At 39.1% G+C, this 22,876-nt stretch overlaps 2 protein-coding genes across 5 annotated transcripts in view; one reads left to right on the plus strand and one right to left on the minus strand.

The window, feature by feature from the left end:
* LOC146507221 (tetraspanin-4-like) overlaps window positions 1–22,876 on the minus strand; it is a 547,388-nt gene that overhangs the window by 466,494 nt on the left and 58,018 nt on the right. The window lies entirely within an intron of this gene.
* unc5db (unc-5 netrin receptor Db) overlaps window positions 1–22,876 on the plus strand; it is a 284,478-nt gene that overhangs the window by 8,987 nt on the left and 252,615 nt on the right. The gene's annotated exons all lie outside the window — the stretch shown is intronic.

Raw genomic sequence — 22,876 nt, forward strand, 5'->3', positions numbered from 1 at the left:
ATGAAATAAATGTGGCATATATTAAATTAAAATGCAGTGGGTTTGAATTGGTAAATCAAACGAAGATCAAAGCCTGCTTGTAAAACATGTAGTGATTGGTGATATTTTGTTTTAAAATTATTGGTACCTGTGCTTCACACCACTTAATGTAACCTTTAAAGTATCTGTAGTTTTCAGAAAAAAGCAAGAAATATTCCAACCAAATGTAAAACAAACCAAAACAAAAAAAATGACTGAAAAGCGCAATTAAAATAAAAATGATAATTCTGTGTTTGTAAAATGTATATGTGTATAAAAGTGCGTATATAAAATTATCTTTTCCTTAAGCAGTAGTGTGTATTTTGCTGTCATGAGACAGGCCAGCTGTTTCATGCGACACCACACTGAAAACATCTGGAAGCGATCTAGACACCCACATTTTGTTTTTATAAAGCTTTATTATCTATATAATAAAAGGAATGTGTGAGTATTGAAGTTATTGACCCACCAATCTCAAAATATATGTCTACTTTACCTTAGGACCCATCACTATCCGAATCTGCAGTTAAAGCAACAGTCACTTATTTGTGGTAATAACCCCAACACAAAAAGAGAGTATTTATGAAAAATCATTTCTGGTGTGTGTTTTTTCACATTCATTTGCTGTAGATCTGCTGCTGGTACTACATCCATGTAGCTGCAGTAATACACTCCAAATTTAGAGGTGTCAGGTTGCGCAGGCTCCATGAACTTCTCCAAATCTGTGTTTACAGATGGTGTGCACCAGATGAGCTTTTTACAAGGCTGTTTTATGATAGCATCCTATTTAGCAAATCTCCAAGCAGCCATAAGGCCTACTGGGAGATGTGTGCATGTGTGAATGCGCCTGCTTCCACACAAAGACACAATTAAGAAACCCACACACAGTCCCATGTAAATTTTATTTATAGTGCATGTCTGGCCATATTTTGATAGCATCTGGGCGTGAAGTTCTACTTAATCAGAGACCAATGAAAAGTGATGCCTCTTCTCTTATCAAGTCAGAGAGAATTCAGTATTGTTATCGAGAAACATGTCCCGTTGATGTATGTGTCATGGCTGAAATCTATGTCACGTTTGCTCCAGTAAATCGCCTTTTGAATGACTGGAGCTTCTAAGTGAATCCCTCATTCCGCCTCGTGCTGACAGTGGCTCAGGTGGTAGAGCGGCGTGTCTTCCAATTGGACAAACAGTGATCAATCCTCTTCTTGTCTATGTGTAGAAGTGTTGATGTTCAATGTATTGAACCCTGAATTGCCCTTTATGTATGAATGCTAGATCAAAAGTGGTTAGGTACAGATAAAAACACTTCATGAATGTGTGAGATTGGGAGAATGAGACTTAAAGTAAAAAAACTGCTATGTAAGTCCTAGTCAATTCACCCAGTGGAACCACAGTAAAGAAGTGCAATGTTTCTATATCCAGTACACTCTGGATATTTATTTATTTATTTTGCTCTATCAATGTAGGTCAGACTGTTACAGACTGAAGTGTCTCAATAACTAGATGGATTACTGTGCAAATTTATAAAGATGGCAAACTTTGATCTCTAATCCAAATTGCTTTAAAGATGCCCTAGAGTTTCCACTGAACCATCAAAATGTCAAATGATATACTCACATCTCATTTTGTACAGATATTTATGGTTCTTAGGTGATATATTCAAATAGTTCTGATGATTTGTTGCTGCTATCACCTTGTTCCTACTACAGGTTGCTGTTATTAATTTTATATGAGCTAAGACAATATGTAACACTGCAACACATTCAGTTTTAACACACTGAGAAATGCTATAATTACATATTTTTCCTATATTAAAGGTCTAGAATAGCACCTTGCAAGACTAGGAAGAATAACAATTGACATAATTACACAATAAGAATGGCAGGAAGGTGAAAGGCGCTAGTTTATATCCCAGCTACAAGACGGGACTATGAATGTTGCCTTTGAATATCTACAATTTTTACACTTTTATATTACTTGACTTTTTCATTTATATCCCTGATTAGTTAGATTGAAATACAATTAGGGATGGCTTGAATTAAAACACACCTAAATGCTATTAATTGACCAGCTAATCATTGACCTGTAAGTTCCTTGTTAGTGAAGGTTAGGTTGCTGGAGTGATTGTACAAAATATCCGCAGTAAACTTAAAAGCTGAAATAACATGATAGCACAGAGATGCATGTTCAGAATGTTTGCCTTTTGTCTGGCAGCAATAGAACTGGCAGTCACTGAAATGCCCAACAGCTGTATTTTACCCTATCAAGTGCTAACCTAGCATCATCAGAATTTTCCGTTCATCCAATACTTCAGTTTGTCCATATATATTATTTCTAGATTACTATGATAAAATACCTTCTAATAATGTAATTTACTATTGCAGCTTATTACATTAGTACCTTAAGCTAGTGTTAGCATATTTATATGCTAAACAAAGAAAGTGAACATTGTCTCTGCTAAATGTCAGCATATAATCTTTTTCATTTTAAGCATTTAAATAGCTACATCCCAGCTACAAGGTTACAACATCTAGGTAGTATTCGCATACACATCCTAGTTATAATTATGACTTGGAGACTTCTCTGAAAGCTCTCATATGTCCAAATGAGAACTCATGACACGATGACATGAAGTCATAAACAAGGAAACCGTTACTATGGTTACCTTTCCTTTCTATTATTTCTCAACTTGTCATTATTGCAGCCTCACAGAGTTGCTAACAATGGCTCATTATCTTTGCTCAGTATCTCCAATTCTGCATACCATTGAGCCTTTTCAGTTTTTCCCACTTCAAGTAAGCTGTACCATGTTTTTAAAGACTTGTTAAATTAGGGCCAGCATTGAGATACAGAAGGACAGAGAAAGCGAAACGATAAGGAAAGGATTTTCTTTAACTGAGAAGTAAACCACATTGTAATCCAGGACTGTGAACTGGGCTCTCAAATACATAGATCACAGTTATATTTCATGAAGAACCGATGTATGGCCTTAAGATTCTCTGCTGTGGCTGTGCCTACTTTCATGGCCTTGGGTCAGCTGTTCAAACATGTCCTCTGTTGATCCGCGGTGCAGCAGCAGGCCTGTAGGGACAGAACATTGCTGAAGGACAAGTTGTGATGAATGGACTGCCAAGCACTAGTCCCAGCTCACTGTGCCTATCTTGCCTGAAGGACCTCTTGGTCTCGCTGTTGGCCACATGTTAGTCATTGGTTCATGCTGTTTGTGAACAGTGGTTGTCACACACTGTTGCTGCAGGAAAAAGAAGTTTTTCCTTTTTTCTCTCTCTTTTTTTTACTTTCATGTATTTAAACAGTGCTTCATCATCTGGTTTATACTAGAGATTTATTTCCACTTAATATGAAAAATCCTCTAGAAGAGCCCATTGATAATCCAAAACAACAACCAGAGGTTTGCCAAGATCCTAAACAGAGTTATTTTTTCATCTCTTATATTTGTTGAATACAGTGTGGGAGAATAGTATTTGACACCCTCCTGTATTTGTAGGTTTCCTCACTTACAAAGAAATGAGCGGCCTCTAATTTAATGGAAGTTTCCTCTTATTGGAGCAAGAAAGAATGTCAACCAAAAATCCAGAAAAAATGCATTATATAAAAGTTACAAATTGATTTGGATTGAGTGAAATAACTTTTTGAACCCCAAGCAAAACATGTCTTTGTACTTGGTGAAGAAACCCTTGTTGGCAAACACAGCAGTAACACGTTATTTGTAGTTGGTCACCAGGTGTGCATATATTTCAGCAGGGATTTTGGCCCACTCCTCTTTACAGAAACTCCAAGGACTGAGGTCTGGAGACAGGCGAGGCAGCTCTACAACCTTAATGTGGTTCTTGTTTAGCTGCTCCTCTGTTGACTCCTCTGTTGACTTGGTGGTATCTTTTGGGTTATTGTCATGCTTGAAGACAAAATGATTAAGGGAAGGAGATTTTCATGCAAGGTTTTACGATACATGACCCCATTCATTGGCCCTTCAATACGGTGAAGTCGTCCTGTACCCTTACAATAGCTAAATAGCCTCAAAGCATAATGTTTCTATCGCCGTGCTTGACTGGTGATGATGTTCTTTCGGTCATACTCAACATTTCTGTTCTTCCAAAGTCAGCAGATTGATATGATTTTGGTTTTGGTTTCAGCTAACCACAGGACTTACTCTTATGGCTTATCTGAAAGCATTTAAATGTTGGCCGACAAACTTAAGAAAGCTTTATACATGTGCCTTCTTCAGCAGGAGGACTTTGCGGACGTTGCAAGATATCAATCCATTATGCGGCCGTAGTGTGCTTCCTTCAGATCATTGAGAAGCTCCTCCTGTGTAGATGCATTCTGTTCATCTGGACATAGCGTTTTGTTCAGCTTGAAGAAGACTGAAGAAGTCACTTCAATGAGTGATGACACGTTTCTCTCACTGAAAATCCTATGTTCAGGTGAACAGAATCAACTTTTTAGGGTTCCTCCTGTGTAGTTTGAACTGATCCACCACCTTTCTCATGATCATCCTCATCGCATGAGGCAAGATGTTGAATGGAGCTCCAAACAAAGGATGTTAAGGGCTATATGATGGTCTTGTACCAAAATGCAGCCTTGCACAGATCTACAGTTTTATCCCAGTTATCATTTGACAGGTCTTTGGTTTTGCCCATGGCAGTGGAGAGGTTGAAATGGAAGAAACCGATTGTACAGACACATGTGATTTATATGCATAACAAATTTAAAACAGGAGTATCTGTAATTCACTGATTGGTTGATTAATTGGTTGATTCATTCAGTGTAATTTGTGTGCAGTTTGGACAGCCAGAATTTTAATAATAATTGTAATATCTGTATGAAAGCTAGAACCTAAGGTATCCAGAACATTACATTTAAATGAGGGGTTCTGTGTTATTCACTGGCTGTAATGTTATGGCTGATGGATGTATGCAGATCATGATTATAATTTGCCATGGAAAAATGATTATGTGGAGGTATTTTGAAAATTGTTTTAAGTTTAGTGTCTATTACCATTTTCCTTATCTTTTAAACATTGCTGCTAATTTAGAAAAATAACATAGCCTAGGTTTCCCACTGTTGTGACAAATTACCTTATTATGAAAGTAAGTCATTATATACAGAGGTAGTCTTTGTGCAGGGAATTGATATTATTTGTGCCAGTGTTTGGAGTTTTATATTGATTACTGTATTCTTGAACAGCAGGAAGTATCATTAATACTAGTAATATATTGTCTGTTATCCATGAAAGCTGTTTAAATACTGTAGGATGGTAATAATAAAAATAGCCACACCACAGCTACTGTATAAAAGGCATCATAGATTCAGCCATAAATGCACTCATATTCCAATTAATAAACATATACAGAATTTTGGCTTCGGCCAGCAAAGACAAATAGAGCAGCTGGCTGCAACCAGCCTTTTAATACTGTAGCATTATCTTTCCTTTATATAGAATCTATAGAATCTTACCATAAACTGGCAACTTATTATATTATTTAAGTATTTAAACTAGGCCAACACACTAAATACCCAAATTGATGAGTGCCAAAAATATTTAGGGGTTACAGAAAGTGGCTTAGTATTTTTCTGAGCAACTTAACTATAAATATTTAAACAATTCTGGCCAGTGGATAAATTTATGTCTGCAAATTTAAATTTGTCTTTTCACATATTCCACTGTGATCTTTTTTTCTCTCTGGTATTTACTGAAACTTTGCTTCTCTTTTGTTTCCATTTTGTAGATTGCTACACTTAATAAATAGAAAATGAATTGGGCACCAAAATTCCTTTTAAAAACATGAAAAACAAAGCATCACACAGCCTCAATGTATAGTATGTACTGGGAAAAGAAATGAGCTCAGATAACAAGATCAGGTAACATTTTAAGGTGTGAGGCAGGAGATATGATGCCTCTGAACCACTGTGATTACATATTTGAGTAAATAATTAGACAATCCTTACATGGCATATTTTTTAATATACTAAACACAATTTTTATTTTTATTTTAACATGTCAAAAAAGAACAAAAAAAGGAAAATGGCCTCAAACAAAAGTTTGGCCATAATCTGTACTTAGCCTTACTGAGCTGGTCACAGCTAGCCATTGCTCAGAAAGGCCTTTTTTTTTTTTTTTTTTTTTTTTACCAGCTGCTAATCTCTCGGGTCTTTTTAGGTGGTTTTCTTTGTGCAAACGATTTTGTAGCTCAGTGAGATTCTTGTGCTGTGTTGCATGCACTGCTCCTTTAAGTACTATCCACAGACTGTCCACGGTGATGTTGGGATTGGGGTAATGTGTAGGATATAGCAAAGCCTTTTGTTTGTGCCTTTGTAGGTAGAGCATTGTTTGTTTTGAGGTGTCTCAGGATCACTGCCTTGTTGTTTTTAGACATTGACCTCTTTTTTTCATTTTCAGCACTTTTTTGTATTAATTTTGTTTTCTTTGCTTTGTTTTTTTTAAGGCTGTGATGTGATGTTACTTATATAGCTGGTAATAATGTAAATTTCATGTCAAAATTTCATTGACTAACAACTGACACATTTAAACTGAAGTAAAAAAAAATAGGATAAAAGATTTTGATTTGGACAAAAATAAACCTCTGTTTATACTGACAAATTAATTTGATAGAATAAAAATATAAGATGGCCAAAAAAGAGGAACAAAAATACAATGGTCGTGTCCAAATTCATGGGCTGCATCCTCCTGAGGCCGCATTTGTAGACCAATTACGTCACAGCGACGCGCCGAAGGCTGTCCAAATTCGTAGACTCCTCCGCATGCAGCCGACAAATGCATCCTCCTTTTCCCCGAATTTGAAGGATGGGTCGGGTGTGTCCTTCGTGGCCTACCATATCCCAGAATTCATAGCAAGGCCCAGCAAACTCCAGTTTCCAACTATGGTGGCCGCTACTAAGTTTTAAAATTACTCTTACTAATCTTTCTGGGTCACAAAATAAACTTTTAACATATTTTCAGGCGAGAAAGTAGCTGTGTAAACATCAAATATCTGCTCGGTTTATCAAGATATTGCATATTTGCAAAAGTGCTTCAACGTTTTTGGAGACGTCTGCTACGCACCAGCTCGATAGCTAGTCGGGAGCTCGAGGGTCACTGAAGCCGCGGAGAACGGCACAACCCCCGGTACATCATTTACAGATCACCGCAGACTTTCGCTACTCAGGTTAAACGTAATATATAAGTCACTTAGACAACCTAAAAATGTTATTGTTTGGCTTTTTTCAGTGTTTTATTTGTTCGTGAGTCAATCGGTTTGACTGAGATTAAAGTTATTAGATTAGATTAGATAAAATAAAACTTTATCAACCCCCCTGGTGGGTTCCTCCTTGGTTTTTACACAGCTAAATAAACATCAAACAGAAAACTGATTAAATAGAAGTATGAGACGGTCGAGAATTTACGCCAGTGTCCTGTTATATTCTAGATAGCAAGTAGCAGACAGCCGAGTTTATTAAACTCCACCGAGATAGCGGTGACGCTAATCAGAACGCTCCACCGTCCAATTTCCCCAGCCGTTTACTTCCGGCCTACCCGACCTTCTGAGGACGCGGCCCACGTAGACCACGAAGGCCGGGTCCTCAGGAGGAAGCAGCCCATGAATTTGGACACGACCAATACCTGTAGCTTTATTTTTTGATTTCTTTCTAAATCCTAAACACTGCCAAAAATAGTTGTGCCTAAGCCAAGTATGAACTCTAGAGTAGTATACTAGAATAGGGTAGTAGTTCAAAATGTGGCTTATTTAGCCTTATTATCCTTTCTATAGTCCCAGTTCACCCTTGGTCTGAAAAAGCTGTTTTGACACATTCATTTTCCCTTAGAGCCAACTTTCTTCTAATTGCTACCTTTCTAAATGGGAGGTTTGAGCAGAGGATAGGACTTCTGTACTCACAGACAAGGTTTCATGCCTAAGATAAACATACAAAGCTCTCAGTGGCACCATTAAGAGCCAGAAAAAAGCAGTGTCTGCAGCCAGAACTCTTTATTTGAAATTCTGGCCATGTGTTAATAAATACTTGGAAATTCAAAAAAAACTTCAGCCCAAGTGCGATATTTGTGGACTTTTTTAAATTAGATTTTAATGTTATTTTTTAAATGACATTACCATATATGGTAATGTCATTGACATTACCATATATGGTTCATTGCTCGTTTAGAGTACGCTTTCCCACAAAGTGTATACATTAAAAGTATAAGAAAAACTCATATAAACTTAAAGGAACATTTATTGAGGAACGGTTTTCCTGACTGACAAAGGCACTTTTCACATATATAACACACATACAATTGCACTCCCATCCAAGGCAACTGGTTCATAGTTGTTAGTGTAGCTGTAACGTAGAGTTTCAGCAGAAATCACACCGCGAACCTGCAATGAGATAATGTGACCACAACATTTTTGTCTTCAAAGACTAAAGCTCATTCATAAACACTGAACTGAGCATGCGTACACCATGGTACTTGACTGGCTGGCACAACAATAGTCTCCCACATATATAAGGACCACCTCAGGAAAGAAGGACCAATAGTCACTTCTGCTGCTGAAGACCAATTCACCCGAGTCACCACTTACAGAAATGGCAAGTTAACAGCACCTCAGATTACAGCTCAGATAAATACAACACATATATTTTCAGTAGCGGTAACATCACTATATCAACTATTCGGAGGAGACTGCACAAATCAGGCCTTTATGGTTAATGAACTGCTAAGAAACCACTACTAAGGAAAAGCAACAAACAGAAGAGATGTGTTTGTTCCAAGAAACACAAGGAATGGACATTAGACCAGTGGAAATCTGTGCTTTGGTCTGATGAGTCCAGATTAGTTACGTTCTCACTGAATCATTCTATACTGTACAAACCTGTGGTAAAAGTTTGAGGATCTCCAGGTTGAGGTTTCCAGGGCTCTCACTATGGTCTCATTGTTTTGTACTTTGACAACACAAGACACATTCAAATAAATTAGACAGTGGTGTACAGATTATTGGAATGCTACAAATTCATTTTTTTACATTACAGAGAACTCCCAGCTTTGCTTTCTTATTCAAAGGCACCTTGGTGGCTTCCTCCACAGTTTATGGTCTATCTGCTTTTGACAAGTCTGTTCACTCACTGGCCACACGAGCCACGTTTCTCAACATTACTCACCGCAAGTATCAACCTAGATTGACAAATGATCAGAAGCAGCCTCTCGACAGTCGTGGCCACTGTGAAACTGGGGGTAATATGAAAATACATTTAAAGCCTGTCACCATTGCTGAGACACCAAGGCATTAGTTTACAGCGTGCAGTAATAGGTTTTGGCATTTTTAAAGATAGACTTCTAGACAGGAAAATGAGGTAGCCATGTTTTGATGATAGCAGACAGATGTTGCTATCTCCTCTGAGTTTCTTGGTTGTGAAACACCTGAAATGTTTCCCCCCTCTAACCTTTTACAGCTTATTTGTCAATGGCTAATTCATAACTCTTTGAATTATAAGGCTGTTTGCACCATGTTTTAATGAGTATGACTTTGATGGGCTAATTGTGGGCCTTTCATTTGCTTTCAGTTGACTTGAGAGGTCCTGACAGCTGACATTTAACCTGTTAAAGCATTTCCAATCTGAACATTATATTGTACTCTACGCTGTTTTGTCTTGGTGAGTAGTAGCTGTGTAACTCTTCAGTTCCTGATGTGCCTAAGGCATCCTCCTACTCCCTTCTTTTCATGCTCAAAATTCTCTTTTTTTAAACTCATTTTGGCCTTTGATGCAATCTCAGAGTTCTTCAGGGTCAGCCCCACTGTGGATTACTCAACCCTCCCATGTAAACCAGCGTGTATTCATCTCAACCTTGTGGGCCACATTGTATCTTTACTGATTTGCCATGGCTTGTGCCCACACACCATCCCAGGAAAAATGGACCTTTTGTTGCAGTTGTGTTTGCTTTTAGAACTACATTAGTGTTAGTTTGAATTAATAGTCGTTATGAAACAATGTGGCATGCACTGGATCACTTGCCTGAAGCTGCAGCTTGTTTGGGAACAGCTCATGTCAGCCGTTGAAGCCTCTATGATTCAGATCAGTTCTCCCAACAGCTTATAGCATAAAATTATGTCCAGATGAAAATTGTCTGAAGACATTCTTTTGGTAATTGAAGGACCAGCAGTGAGCAGTGTTCATTAATGATGGCAGTCAAGTGTTAAAGAGATTCCCTCTGGCCATCACCTTTGACACATACTCGAGGACATGCTGGAATATAGAACAAATGAGCATACATTTTATTTAATGTGGTTTGAGTGTGTGTGGTGTATACACTTTATGGTGTGTTTGAAAGCCTCATTGAAGAATTCAAGGTTGTTGCCCTACTGTGTTTACAAAGGGGTGTGTGGGAGAAGATATTCCCCACCTCTGCCAGACTAGATTTTAAACTTTTAAAATTTGAAGGTCTGTAACAGGCATGGATATTCAGCAGGACTAAGCAAAACTGAAAGCACATAAAAGACAGGAACCGCTAATAGCTTAATAACGATTATTAATTTGGTATTATTGGCACCAACATAGCATGGCCAGTTCGAAAATCGCATGATGATGATGCTGTTATCTTGTTTGAAACTGCTGAGGTGGAAAACGAAGATCTTTTTGTGTAAAAAAATATTAAAAGGTTTATTTGAATCAGATTTGTACTGGTGAAGGAACATGGCGTTTGCTGAAAAACTGGAGCTTTAATGTTGAAATGATGTTGTGTAATGTTCTGTGATGTAATTTTTCCCCAAATATTAGCTTAGTTTTCAATAGCAGGGAAACAAAGGAATCTTTTTTTGCAATTTAATCCAAATTAGTGTTTCACTTTGAGTCATTTACTTTATACAGAAATGGAATATCGATAACAATTTATAGTTTCTGTGGATGTAGTTAGAATGCTAAGAACAGCAACCAGTTTAAATGTGAAAACATGTGGGAAGAGGAAAATACTGTTCAAAAACAAAATTTTGCTTTTAAGATGGATTAGCCTATTTTGAAGCAACATGCTGGTTGCTAGTGAAAGAGCTAACCTAGCATTGTGGAAGGTAACAGCTTAGCTACAGCAGCTTAGAGATATTTTACTCCGATGGGATTAAAGGGTTTTATTTATGTTTGCAGTCATTTTTAATTTAAAGTAGTTGGGGCCTGGAGCCTATCCCAGCTGTCTTAGCGGTAAACTTTGAACAGATTCCCAGTCTATCAACTAGAAAAAGTTTAATTGGTGCATCTCGAGTGTGAAAAGTGAAGGAAATTTTCAAGATTGGCAATAAAATCAACCGGAAAACCAATCACAGCACAGTTGCCGTCTGGCCAGAGAAAACCCCCAAAGAAATCCAGAGTAAACGCTCATGACAAAATCTGCAAAGACTATGTGACACCTCTGAAACACTGTAAGTGCTATCTTTTCAAATTTGCAAAGATGACTGTTGAAAGGAAGAAAATCTAGTATGAAGCATTATTCCCTGAGCCCTGTGGTAAATATCTAACCACTGACGCAAGAGTAATTGCGTGCCTGCTGTAAGTAGCTTCCCTTGCTCTTTGAGAATGGCAATTTAATGTCATGTTCTCAGCAGAGGGACACACACTGAGATAAGAGTCATCTCTTTTCGTCAACCCCTCAATGCTCAGGGCATTTGAAATCCATATCCTCTCGGCAAGCTAAAGATCTTCTGTGAAGGAACAGAAATCACCTCCCAACACTAAAAAGCTTTTAACATCACTCTGCCATTAATGCGAATCCTGAGCAGGACTTTGGGAGTAGAACCTTTTAACGTGATTTTCAGGAAAATTCAATTATTTATCAGCTGCACCGGTGAGGTTTTGCAGCACTATGGATTTTAATTTTGATTCTGACAAATCCATCAAATGGTACTAAATTTGAACAAGAGTGAAATATTAATTAAATTACTTTTTCTAGTTATTCTCTGCAAATCTATCTAGAACTTTCACCACCAGGGGGCAACATTTTACCAGAAGGTTAAATGTGTAGTGTAATTGCCTGCCCCTGTAGGGAGTAACTGGCATTTGGACTAGATGGCATGGCAGCACAGTGGTTAGCACTGCTATTAAGAAGGTCAGGGTTTAAGTGTGGTTTCTTTATGTTGAATCTGGTGCTGACAAGAGAATGAGATGCTTTCCAAATATTTAAACCACTAAATACACTAAAACAACTGTTTGTAGTCCTTCTCTTTGGTGCATCATGTGGACAAAATTTTTTGGGCCACACTTTGTCATCTTTGAATCTAGGTGTTTTCAGTTTCATTACCACAGGTGTATAAAATCAAGTATTTAGCTGCCTTTACAAACTGAAATTTGTCAAAGAAATCAATGAATTCCAGTATGGTACTATAATAGGATGCCACTGTTGAAACAACTTTGCTGAGTCCTGGGAGACATAGTGCATGAAACTCACTCAGTTGACTCAGTAACTGCAGAGTTCCAAATCTCCTGTGGTATTAAAAACAAAAACTGTTTACCAGAATGGCATGGGTGTCCATGGCCGAGCAGCAGGTGTAATGTTTAGGTGGTATGTGATGTGTTTCATCTTCCTTTCATAACTAACCCCATTTCAAATTTAGTTATAGAATAGAATACATAGACATTTTGGCCAAGGAGCTCCTTGGCATTTTTGATTGCATGCAACTTGGAAATTGATATATAGTAAATTTCAGTGCACGTCGGATTAAAAAAAAAAAATCAGATACGACTATACATAAACTGAGATAAATAGAGTCATTTTTATCCCCCAACAGAAAGAAATGCAGAAGGCTACTGTCAGCAATTACGGAACACTTATTTTGCCTGTTGTCATTTGGCTATATAAGCCAAAACTAGCTACATATGATTTACAATTAAATATAAAGGGTTTGGAAAGTTAGGAACAGAAACTAGATAAAAGATGATCAATAAAATAGAGGGTTGAATGTGTCTTGATGAAATATTTATCCCGGGAAGAGCAGAGAATGTCTGGCTGTGCATGAAAATAGGTTCTGTGGGCTTTTGACATTTTTCTGAAGCTATTTATCAATGAAGAACCTGAAAAAGTGGTGGAGGCACACGGGAAACTAAAACCCTGTCATAAAATATCACTACTTATATTCTCCTCAGCTTTTGTAGCTGGGTAAAACAACTCAGTAGTTGTTTTTTTTACTAAACATGGACAGTACAGAATATATTGTAGTAGTCCATCACTACCTTTAGTTCTTGACTAATGAGCAGTCCTTGGGGCTGTATGGAAAGCAAAACAGTAATTGGACACAAAAAGATTTTGGAAGCCATTTTTAGACATATTTTGGCACTTAAGATATACTGTATCTAGAATATTCCACATTTAGTTCTTCCCCTGGCTGCCATTTGGGGGTGGGTAATAGGAATATAGAAACACATGTCTTTCAGTCCAGCATAGTGAACAAGCAGGAGGTTAAAAAAAGAATACCCAGACAAGAATTGAAAGGCATAATGGATTACATTAAATATAAAGTATACAACCTCAAATCTGTGTCATTTCTTGTAATCCTCATGCACTTCTGCTTAACAAACATCACAGGCTACAAATCACAGGCTAGAAACATCACAGGCTACAGAACTTATTGTTGAACCAACTGTAAAAGCAGCATGGATTTAAGCAGGCCTTTTTATTACACTTAGTTTTTGTCTTTGTCTGAATTTAGGACTGGGGTTAGCACTGTCACACACAAATGTGTTGTCCCTTTTTGGAGGGTTTATACATTTATACCCTACAACCTTAACATAAATGAGAAAACTTCATTAATTCTATTAAAAATCCCCAAAGCAGACCTGACCGTCACTGCACAGACTCAGATGTGATTTTTGTTTGTTGACATCTGGGCTGAAACAGCACTGTAAACACAATGGCTCTTCAATCTGCAGACTCTGACAATTGACCAACTGGTGGAAAACTAATTGCTTTAGTTGCTTTCAGTACGCTGCACTAACCTTGGGTAATTTAACAAAGAGTGCACAGCAAAGGAGGTCCGGCTATCTCGCTTATCCTCCACTGCATCTGTCCCTCGAGCAGCCCACTATTGATAGTTCTGTGTCGTTTGTTCTGCGCTCACTTGGAAGAACAGCATAATTGAATCTCCATTTGCAAAGAAACACAATCAGTGGGGAACAGGGTTGCTTAAGAGTTTACATGTAATGGTATGGACAACTACACATTGATTTTTTCTTTTTTTTCTTTTCTTGGGTGTGTATGTTTGTGTTGGGGATCAGGGGGCATGTATACCAGCAATACATACTGCTGAGCTGGCATGCCATCCAGGCTGACCATATTTGAGAGGTCTTTCAGTTATATGGTTACATTTTGCAAGGCAGCATGGGTTGCATCATCCTGTAGCACTTACCGAGTGTTACATCATTGTGCTTTTATGATTTGGTGGGTCCACAAAGGAAATGAGCTTAATAAAATGATGAAGTTCGTCTATTGTAGAAAATGGCAAGAGACAAAGTCACTCCTCAAGCGAAACACACACATATATATCAAAACATCAACGCCACTGACAAGTGAATGCAACTATGTGTGATCACCTTTTAATATGCAACATTCTGCTGGGAAATCTGGGTCCTAGCTTTTGTTATTGGTTGGCTGGTATTATACTGCTGCTTAAAATTGCTGTAGATAAGGCTGTAGAGACAGCAGTCTCGAGTATCAGTATAATGTTTCCAATCGCAATGCTAAAACAGTTCAAGAAGGGCTCCAAGAACAGGACAAGTTCTCCAAGGTGGTGTCCTTCAAACTCCCCAAAGGATCCGCCACCAACCTCTCAACACCAGAGGACAACCCAAGAAGTCCTGCGTGCATACCACAAGTAAACAAGATGCTGTTGTGGGGTTTAGTAGTAATACTAGTGCTGTGGCCATGTCGTTCAAATTCCCTAGTTTGAAGAACAGGCAATGGGATTGAAAAAAACCCATATCTTTAAAGCTTAATCGACCACAGAGCTGATGACATTCCTATGACACCATTAGGGTAATTTTTAAAATTCTAAATTCTCACACACAAGAAATTACGCAATAATGTTTGCTCATCGAGTTTGGCCTCGATGAGCAAACTGAACATGATGAGAGACCCTTTAATTAAGCATCTATCTGCATTCACAGTTTTGACTGTCAGTTATATTTATCGAGGGTGTTGAAGGTTCCTGTCCAGACAGTCAGTGAGATTGCAGATGTTCTAATTTGATAAATGGCATATCCTTCTGTGTTGTGGCATTGAGCGGTTCTGGTATTTAACGCTGATAAATGTTACTTTGTAGGGATTGTTCCTGGTCAAAGGACTCTTTTAAAGGCCATGTTTGTCATAATCAGTTCTTTGCTTCTAAATGTAGTGAACCGTGCTTACAGGAGAAGACAAGTGCTTAAATGTCAGCCGGAGATGGCTTGGAATCCTCCACAGTTTGGCAAGGACATCTTGTGTGGCTCTCTTTGGCAGACGGCAACTTGAAGCAGTAATTGCTTTTTAGCATCGCCGGGGTTTGAAGCCAAAGCAAATGTAAATACAATCAAATGAGATTCTGATGGTGGCCCGAGACGCGAAGGGTGGTGAAAAGTAATAAGAAGAAATAATATCACTGGGGAGAACAAAGTGCAGTGATTACATTTATTTCCACTGGCCTATTACTGGGGCACTAGGGGAAAACGAGCGCTGAGCTTTCTGTTTTTGCAGTAGGACCACAGGCCTCTTTTATTCATGACATGTCAGGAAAAACAGCACGCTTTTACTGTTGTCCTTTGAGAGTTCTTGGATGATTTAGGCGGAATTCATTTGTGGGGAAAAGCATTTTTATGCTTATAAATTTCACTCCTGGTTTTAAATATCTAAATGTATGCCGGTAGAGGATTGATTTTGCAACTATTACTGCAAATTATCCCTTTTTCCTGTTATCAAATCTGCCAGTGGGATGGATACTTGTCATCTATTACCTCTTGCTATTCACCTCCTGAAATAGACTGTGCAAAATGGATGTGGATGGCAACTCAAAATCGAAATGTACAGTCAGACCTCGGAAAGTCTGCGCTTAAGGCACAAACACTGATGATTAATTTAATGTTTGTGCGTCATAATGGCCAAAGTCATCAAACCATCTCCTACATTTATCATGAGATCATTTCCTGGTGTTCACGGTGTCATCGTTATTAGCCGTTGTTGCCTTTCTCATGCGCATCATGAGTCTGGGTGGCAGTGGCAGTTGCAGTGTCCTGACTGGCAGACATGATGGATACCCCTCCATTATCAGGGCGTGCTTCCCTGCCCCTCGTCCTGTGGGACTCAGCCAGCACGACATTTATTAATCGACTGCAGATAATTCCTAATAAAGCAGCAGAAGTGCCAAGGCTGCACCACTGAGATCTAGAATGGCATACATTGTGAAAGATATGATGCATTATCATGCCAATCCTTTTCCATGACAAGAAACTACTGCTGTTGTTGGGACCGCAAGCCCGGTGCTTCTTCTGAAGTTGCACCTGTCAGCTGGAAGTCTGGACAGCTGCACTGTGTCTCATAACTGGGTGCAGTGACTGCACTTGACAGCCAGTGTTACTCAAACACATCAGCTACAGTATCAGCTCTGGTTTTGTCTTTTCTTACATATTTGATGCACAACCAAGATTAAGCACCTGGTTTAATGTTTCGCAGTTAAAAAATGATTTTAAAAATGATTTTGACCTTTGTTAAAGTGCAAGGACACAAAGTGATTTTACTGGTATGCATTTAACTTTTGTATGAGCAACAATCAACACCAAAGACATTCACAACAACGTAATCAATTTATTACGATCTAAATTCTTGGAAACATCTCCTGCTGCTTTGCAATGCCTCTCCCCCCTTTCTCCTTTTAACCCTGTAAGAATATGGGAACTGAGGATACCAGTGCTCAACATTTAATAGTTATTAGCTTACCAGGTTAGTCACTCCTTTGTTGTATTTTTTGTTTCATAACGCTCCAAATGTCTTGAGTGGGTGACAGGTCTAGACAGCAGGCAGACCAGCTGAGCAGCTAAGCAGCTGAGCTAGGACCCATGCTGCTTCAGTATATGCAGAATGTCATTCGACATTGTCTTCCCAGCACAAAACCTGTATACATATTATTCAGCTTTAATGTCACCTTCAGAGAAATGCTATTACTATGTGCTTTTGGTTTCACTTTTAATATCATCAATATAAGTTTAACTGTCTGACAAAGGACAATAAAGAGCTCAGCCCTTTATTGTTCTTCCCAGAATTCCTGAGTTCTGTTTAGGAAAACAAAGACTGAAAAACACTGTGGATTTTGGATTTGGTTGTTGCAAATGGAGACTTTACATGGTAAGCATGCATGCATTTCTTTATTGCTATTGTCTTTTTCAAAATTTTATAAATCAGGCTATCATTCCTTGGTTAGCCTGAGCATGCAACCAGGAGTTAGAAGCTGAATCAGCGTCTTAGTGTAGTTCCTAGACTTCCAGGTTCTTGGAAGTGTTTGCCAAAAAGGAGTATTAGTGATGTTTTGGAGCCCAGTGATGCCGAAGCCCTGATGCAGTACTTCTGTATATTTTGAAAAGACATAGAAGCAAAGACAGAAGCTGATAGGTTTGTAGCGTAAACCTATTCGCTGGAACGTTAAGGACAATTTACTACACAGCCAAACAAGACACGAGTAGGCAAAGTTCTTCATGTTTCTCGTGCACGGGAGAGAACCGGACAAACGCCGTTCCTTCGCTTGACCCCAGTTGCTCTCGTCCGCTTCCCCGTAACACTGCTCTTTTATTGAGGTTACATGAATATGCATAGGTTCATTAACATACGACGCCTATATACAAACAAAGAGTACCTTGCCTGTGCGGTGTGTGTATGTGTGTGTGTGTGTGTGTGTGTGTGGAGTCAGAGTGTGACCCCATAAATGACTTCCCTAAACCATCTAAACAAAAGGTGTCCGCTGCATGTGGAAAATTGATTCAGGTCTGCTTTTCATCTGAAAGTGACAAACTAAAACATTTTCATTATTATTATCACTGCTTAATCAACACACACACAACTCTCTCTCTCTGTTTGTTTTTGTGAACAGTCCTTTCTTAAAAGCAGAAAATGAGATTGTAGTTGTTCTTGGCTGATCAACACAAAACCTTTTTCCTATGATTATTTTTCATCTACAATGTAAATTTTATCTCTTTTGTACTCTTTTTTCTTCTTTACAATAGCTGGTGACCTGCAGAATCACCGCTCTCACAATCAGAGGCAATTACTTTTAGACAGCACACAAAAACACTGTGACGTCAGACACATTCACACTCACTTTTTTCATCTGCGGCTCTCGAAGGACCAATTAATGATAGGTTTGTAGCGTAAACCTATTCGCTGGAACGTTAAGGACAATTTACTACACAGCCAAACAAGACACGAGTAGGCAAAGTTCTTCATGTTTCTCGTGCATGGGAGAGAACTGGACAAACGCCGTTCCTTCGCTTGACCCCAGTTGCTCTCGTCCGCTTCCCCGTAACACTGCTCTTTTATTGAGGTTACATGAATATGCATAGGTTCATTAACATACGACGCCTATATACAAACAAAGAGTACCTTGCCTGTGCGGTGTGTGTATGTGTGTGTGTGTGTGTGTGTGTGTGGGGTCAGAGTGTGACCCCATAAATGACTTCCCTAAACCATCTAAACAAAAGGTGTCCGCTGCATGTGGAAAATTGATTCAGGTCTGCTTTTCATCTGAAAGTGACAAACTAAAACATTTTCATTATTATTATCACTGCTTAATCAACACACACACAACTCTCTCTCTCTGTTTGTTTTTGTGAACAGTCCTTTCTTAAAAGCAGAAAATGAGATTGTAGTTGTTCTTGGCTGATCAACACAAAACCTTTTTCCTATGATTATTTTTCATCTACAATGTAAATTTTATCTCTTTTGTACTCTTTTTTCTTCTTTACAATAGCTGGTGACCTGCAGAATCACCGCTCTCACAATCAGAGGCAATTACTTTTAGACAGCACACAAAAACACTGTGACGTCAGACACATTCACACTCACTTTTTTCATCTGCGGCTCTCGAAGGACCAATTAATGATAGGTTTGTAGCGTAAACCTATTCGCTGGAACGTTAAGGACAATTTACTACACAGCCAAACAAGACACGAGTAGGCAAAGTTCTTCATGTTTCTCGTGCATGGGAGAGAACCGGACAAACGCCGTTCCTTCGCTTGACCCCAGTTGCTCTCGTCCGCTCCCCCGTAACACTGCTCTTTTATTGAGGTTACATGAATATGCATAGGTTCATTAACATACGACGCCTATATACAAACAAAGAGTACCTTGCCTGTGCGGTGTGTGTATGTGTGTGTGTGTGTGTGTGGGGTCAGAGTGTGACCCCATAAATGACTTCCCTAAACCATCTAAACAAAAGGCACTTAGACTAAAACAGATATAGCTACGTTAATCCTACCATAAAACAATAAAACAAAGTACGACCTCTTCCCATGCTCCCAGGATGTAGGTGTGGATTCCAGAACACTCTGGAATGCACACCAAGCCTTTGCAGCCTGCTAAAGATCACACATCCTATCACTACACGATTAATTATACACCTCTAAGCATATATGGTTAAATATTTCTAAGCATAAATGACAATCAACATTACAAAACCTAACAGAAGCAAAGACTAATCTACTAGATCATTGTAATGTAAATCGATCTTCTAAGTATAACCTGTCTACCTTTGCAGGCTAATATGAGTTGTCCACAAAGTTATGAAGCTATTTTTTGAATGTAGTATGGTGCATGAGGTACACTGACACCTTTGGGTTGAGTAATAGATTCCTGACTGTGAGCTCAGCCTCTAGGTCATTCGTACTTTCACCCAGTTCTCAATGAAACTGCCTAGCTCTATCACACATATTGCAAGCCACAGCAAGGGGCCGTTTGTCAGCCTGGGCTCATAATCAGCAGGGGTCTGCCCCTGCTTATATTTCCAAACAGGCATGCCTACTGCTTACAACCTCTACCATCATCCACAATTTCACAATGTTCCATCACCTGCTGCCTGTGCCCAGGACTCTTTATATAATTGTACAAAAAAAAAGAAGAAGAAAGAGAAGAAAAAGCCCGTCAACAGAAGACCCTGCCCCTGGGACCCGAACTGATACACAGCAACACTTGGATATGGACAACTGTGTGATTTAGGTTAAACTGTATGCACAGAGAATATAAGACTTTGCACTTCTGTTAGAGTCATGATTGTTTGCCTTTTTCTTTTCTTCTGTTTTGTGGAACTAAAGTGCATGATGCACATTCATCGGGGTGGGGGCTGCTTTATTATTTTGCCAGTGGAATTCCTTTCTGCTGTTTCATGCTGTGAAATGGTAGACGCAAGGAAGTATGCAAGATGGGCCAGCAGCCAAGACAGGACAGAGCTTTTCATTAGTCTAATATTCCTCCTGTGCATTGGCTGCTTTATTATGCTCCTGTTTCCCTTACCAGGCGGACAGCTAGAGGCAGCGATGAGGAAATGTAGCAGAACCTCTTGACCTCAGATTTAAATTATTTGAAATATTTCCCCAGTGCTGTGATAAATGACATAGATTTATTGCAGTGCTCTCTATATCACTGCCATTTGTTGTCCATGAGCCAAGGAGGGCATGATGAAATGTTTTCAAACTGAGGTTTCAGAAGTTCGCTTTAATCCACTGTTGTTTAGTTCCATTTTAATATGATTTGTTAAACATGAAAGAAGCAGCAGTGCCGGTGTTGTCCCTGGCTGTACTCTCGTCACTCTGGTGTAATGTCTGTCATCATTTGGGCCGCGGGGTGGGAACTGAATGATGAGAGCAATGTTTTTTTTCTGTGGTATTTGTGGTGAGTAAAGTAGGCTGTGGTTGCGCTCTGACAGTGAAGAAAAATGAGGCAGAAATTTTCCCAGCAGTGCAATTTTAGTTCACCATTATTGTCATGACTTTGCATATGCTATATACTGCATACTTTTTTTCCTTCTTCATCACAATATGCCGAGTTAATGCGTATGCACATTAATGTAATATGGATTTAAAGCCAGGGTTTACAAGTCATTTTATATATATATATATATATATATATATATATACATATACATGAAAATTTTATATATATATATATATATATTAGGGGTGCAACGATACTCGTATCGATATCGAACCGTTCGATACAGTGCTTTCGGTTCGGTACGCATATGTATCGAACGATACAACATTTTTAATTTATTTTATCAACTTTCCTTCTGATGATGCTGTCTGTGTTGAGCGCTCAGTGGATCTGCGCTCGACAGTGCAGCCTAGGCGGAGTAGTCGAACACAGATTCACTGAGCGCAGGGCAAGCTAGCGAGACAGAAGCTAGGCTAGTTGCAACATGGCAAATTGAACCTCCCCCACCCTCATTCAGATCTGGCGTTTGGAACTATTTTGGTTTTCATGTGATGTATGACCCTGAAGGTAAGCCTGTCATGGACAAAAGTAAAACAGTATGTTGGATGTGCCAGCAATGCTCAATTGGTGGGAACTAGTGTGTTAGCGCAGTTAGCTCGTTAATGTGTTGACGTCTTCCAGCCCCACTCATGAGGTGATCCGCGGTAGCTCGTTAACGGAGATTTGCCGTGTTGTGACGTTAATGTCATTTCAGATTTACGCTGACAGCACTAGTGGGAACACAACCAATATGACTGCACATTTACTCCGACATCATCCTAGTGCAAAGACAAGTGGAAGCAGAGAAAAACAACAAGCAGCATGCTACAAACTTTACCCGAGTCATTTAGACAGCCGTTAGCACACGATTCTCCTTATGGGGACCTGATATGTTTAATATGCTGCTGAGAATATAGCCCAGAAGAAGCGTATAGTATAGCTTTTATTTTGGAAAGAGACATTTCTCCATAATAAACTCTCTTTTCCAAAGATGAGTGATTCCTCAATCAGATACAGGGCTCGCAAAATCGCTAGCCCGACGGGGTTTTTTTCCAGTCGGGCTACCAAAATCTATCTCTGCCCTGCCCGTCGGCCTATCCTAGGAAGGAAAAATATATGTCAATGCTTTTGCATTCTTTTGGAAATGTAGCTGGGTAATTATGTCATTGGCATCGGCCACTGTCAATATGTGACATACTGAAATCGCGTTTGAATTTGCGCTTGTTTTTTGCTTTCACTTTGCAATCGCGTGAACTGTGTATAGAGAGCGACAGTACTGATTGGTGAGTGATGATAATTTGCGCACCAATTCCTCTGACATCGTCTTATCAATCGTTAGCTTACTATGCAAACATGACAAGTGAAATCTCCCGCAGCTTAAACATGTGAGAGGTTGATCGCGCAGAGAATCGCTGAGCGTTATGTTAGTGCGTGTGTAAAAGCAGCAGGATATATATTTTAGTTCTGCTGAGCCAAATAAGACAGGTCAGCGTGAAGAAGTGACAGCCAAAGAAAAGCTTACCACAAAACGGAAAGGTTATGACAAATCAGACTATAAGGAAAAAAGAAAGTGCAGCTTTATGGTTTCATGGACAAAAGAATTTCTGTGGCTGCAATATGACGAGCTAAATAACCAGGGCTGCACATAAGTGGTCCGCAGGTGCGCATTCGCTGTCAAAATAAAAACCCGCACAAGATAAGAAGTTGCAACGCGTGTTTGCGTACATAAGATTTTCAGGAGGACAGACATTTGTTTAGAACTCTTAAAGATGTCGAAGAAGCTCCTTTAAGCAGTTACTGTGATGTTCCTCCACCTCCAAAGAAATGTCAGAAGGAGTCCGAACCACAAAAGAAGCGCGTATTCTCTGAAAAGTGGTTGCAGGAGGT

Source organism: Neolamprologus multifasciatus, chromosome 12 (assembly GCF_963576455.1).
Source record: "Neolamprologus multifasciatus chromosome 12, fNeoMul1.2, whole genome shotgun sequence".
Classification (NCBI taxonomy): domain Eukaryota; kingdom Metazoa; phylum Chordata; class Actinopteri; order Cichliformes; family Cichlidae; genus Neolamprologus; species Neolamprologus multifasciatus.